Consider the following 3,924-nt stretch of genomic DNA (forward strand, 5'->3'; position numbering starts at 1 on the left):
GTTCATTGTGCAGCATTCCTCAGCAGTTTCTGACCCAACTGAAGAATGAGTGCAAATCTTCACTCCATGCTTGGAGAGTGCAGGCAGGGTTCTAAGTAGAGGAGGGTCAGGGTCAGGCTGGGGAGAACACACTGTGCAACAGCTTTGTGTTCCTGTTTGTATGGGTGACTTGAAAGTTTATCTTTTTCTTTCCTTTTGGTATTTTTTTCAAATGCTTTTCAAATGCCCCGGTCCGGGAGGATCCCATGTGCTGCAGAGCGGCTGGGCCCGTGAGCCATGGCCGCTGGGCCTGCGTGTCCGGAGCCTGTGCTCCGCGACGGGAGAGGCCACGACAGTGGGAGTCCCATGTACCGCAAAAAAAAAAAAAAAAAAAAAAATAAGAGTTTTGATATCTTGCAAAACAAGTTGGGGAACCTTCCATCTTATTTTGTGATCTGGAACGAGATAACATGACATTGGAATAGGAATTTTCTTGGAACTGTGAAAGAACTCAGCAGACAATAGAGAAAAAAATGTAAAAGCTGGTTCATTTTTGGATTCCCTTAACTACTTTAGTGTATTGTTCCATAATATTAAAATATATACCTGGACTTGCTTGGCTTATTCAAGAAAGTAGGAGTAATCTTAACAAATCTTAATTTTTTGATTCTGTTAACCATTTTAGTCTATTGTTCAGTAAAATTAAAGGACATATACTTGGATTTGCTTGGTTTACTCAAAGTAGGAGTGATCTTAATCTTAATAAATAAAAAAAACTTCTGACTCATTTATTCATCAAACATTAACTGGATATTTTCTCTTTGGAAAGCACTGTGTTAATAATGGAAATTCTAGGGTAAGCAAGACACACCCCTACCTATAGAAGGGTAGAGGTTAGGAGCAGCAATCATATCAGGAAGATGGTGAGATGTCCTCCATTACCTAAAGAACAAGTAAAAGAAGAGTGAGGAGGTGGGACTCCAGATGCGAGCACTCGAGTGGAAATGCCCTGAGCTAAGGCAGTTTGGGGCTTTGGGAAATGGCAATTCCTTTATGGGAGTTCATGTTTTTTGTTTTTGTTTTTGTTTTTGTTACATGGGCCTCTCACTGTTGTGGCCTCTCCCGCCGCGGAGCACAGGCTCCAGACACGCAGGCTCAGCGGCCATGGCTCACGGGCCCAGCCGCTCCGCGGCACGTGGGATCTTCCCAGACCGGGGCACGAAACCATGTCCCCTGCATCAGCAGGCGGACTCTCAACCACTGCTCCACCAGGGAAGCCCTGGGAGTTCATTTTAAATTAAGCTCTGGGTGGTGGCAAGGGCCAGACTCTCAGACTCTGTGTTTTAGAGGTGGGAGAAGAGCCTGGAATGGAAAATTGCTTAGTAGTTACTTTTGGATCAGGGATAAACCAGAGGGAAATCCGTACCTGGGGCAGGTATGAGAGGTACCCTGAACTCTTGTTCCAGTGCAGTTAATACAGTGCATGAAGGTGCTCTATACATATCATCTGCAGTGATTTCTTGAGAATAGGGTGATACTCTCTTGAGTTGTTACCCAGAAGCCACTAGGCTGGCACTCCTTTCCCTGGCCTAAGAAAGCCAGAGCCAACTCTGTTAAAATCACATTAAAGGTAGGTTATCTTGAGTGTAATTAGGCCAAATCTAAGCAAGGTCTAGGCTTTGGTGGCAGTGAAATGAATGAAAATAATATTTTAGATGGATGAATACCTGGGAGAGAAGGAAGGAGTTAGACTTTCACTTAAATTCTAAGAGCTTTGAGTTATATCAGCTGTGGAAGACTAACCCATACCCCAAATTAATTTATCTTCTAAGAGGAAAAATTTAATGAGTTTTGTGAAGCTGCATTTTTGCCTGATTTGATTGAACTGTGTATTATTTGAGATGTCCTGGATAAAAACAAAATCCCAGAGGAGAGGGCAGTAAGGTCTGGGGACAAAAAAATACTAGAAATAATTGCCATTCATTAAAGATCTAATAAATGCCAGGCACTGTGCTAGATGCTTTTCTTACTTTGCATACATTCCAGCAGTCCTACAAGACAGGGCTTATCAAACCTGTTTTATAGAGGATGCATCCAAGGCTCATAGTGTTAGTAATTTCCCCAAGATGATACTGCTAGTAAGTGACAGGGCTGGGACTAGACCATGGTCTGAATTCATCTAGGGCCCACGTTGTTCCCACTCCTCCTAGCCCAAGGCAGGTCTGTCTTCTATTTCTCTTCTCAATACTGTATAATATCTCTCAGGTGACAAAAAGAAGGACCATGTGATGGTACTAAAAGCAGGCATAGAGAAGGAAGGGGAAATGAGAATAAAACATAATTTGGGGATTGTCTGAGCTTTATTTACCTAGGGTCCTCCTGCTTAGAGACCTTGGATACCCTAATAGCTAACTCTGCCCAGGTGCTGCATTTCTGTCCAGTCCTAGCAATATCCTGACTTAGAGCATGCTTCACCTGATCTTCCCCAGTGTGCCCTCCTGTCCAACTCTGGAACCTGGCCTGCTGGCCAGCTCCTCACTGTCTTCTCATCTGAAAGCTGTACCCTGCTCCCAGTGGACAACCCAGAAGCACCTGCCTTCCCCCTAACATAGAACATTCCTACTCCCTGCAGAAGTCCCCTGGCTGTTCCATCTGTCACTCTGGAGCCCTAATAGCAACAGCCCCTTCAATTTAAAAGTTCAAATTGGAAAGCTCAGATAGATAGTGTTGTTTATACTGATCTGTAGTGAGTTGAATGGTGACCCCATATATATATATATATATATATATATATATATATATATATATATGATATATATCCAGATAGATATATCCAAGTCCTAATTTGCAGTATCTGTGTATGTGACCTTATTTGGAAATAGTCTTTGCAGATGTAGTTATGTTAGGAATCTTGAGATTATCTTGGATTTAGGGTAGGCCATAAATACAATGAATGGTGTACATATAAGAAAAAGGAAAGGGAGATTTGACACACACAAGGGGGTATGAAGAATGAGGCAGAGATTAGAATGATGCATTTATAAGGCAAGGAATGCCGAGGGTTGCTGGCGATCTTCGGGGGGTAGAAGAGAGCCACGAGATGGAGCTCTCCTTCAAGGTCTCCAGATAGCCCTAGGAAGCGAATACATGTTCATTTCCCCTAGGTGTATTTAACAAACTCTCAAAGTGTTTTGCAAATAGGCTTGTTAGTAGAGTCTAATTTGGCACATGATCTACTGGCTGTTGGGATATAACTCTGAAGTTAGATACATTATTTTTGAAACCACCCTAATATTTGCAGTAGGATTTTAATGGGATGTCTTTTTGAAATTGATCACAGAACACATACATAGATGGATGTGCTTATCCATGTGGTTAAAAACCCAAGCCTTCCTCATAAATGATAGATAAGGAAAGACTGTGGAAATCTCTGTGTAATCAAAAGCCTACAGAGGCTAAATTCTTAAAATCTTTGTAGTCCTTCTAGGAGGTGAAAATGGTTCCTTAGCAGACATGCTAGCTTTGTTTAAAAATGAAAAAACATCAGTGTTAGGAACTGCATGTTTGTGTCACCCACAAATTCATGTTGAAAACATAACCCCCAATGCAGTAGTATTAGGAAGTAAAGCCTTTGGGAGGTAATTAGGTTTTGATATGGTCATGACGGTGGAGTCTCCATGATGAGATTAGTGTCTTTATAAGAAGAGAAATAGGCTAGAGATCTCTCTTGTCCATGTGACAACAAAATGAGAAAATGGCTGTCTGCAAGCCAAGAGGAAGGTCCTCCCCAGATACCGAGTCTATCAGCAGCCTGATCTTGGACTTCATAGACCCCAGAAGAGAAATAAATTTCTGTTGTTTAAACCACTAAGTCAATGGTATCTTATTAAAACAGTTTGAGCTGGCTAAAACAACCATCCTTCCACTCCCCCTTGTCTGTGTACC

The sequence above is a fragment of the Mesoplodon mirus genome (assembly GCF_964341445.2).
Source record: "Mesoplodon mirus genome assembly, chromosome: X".
Taxonomy (NCBI): Eukaryota; Metazoa; Chordata; class Mammalia; order Artiodactyla; family Ziphiidae; genus Mesoplodon; species Mesoplodon mirus.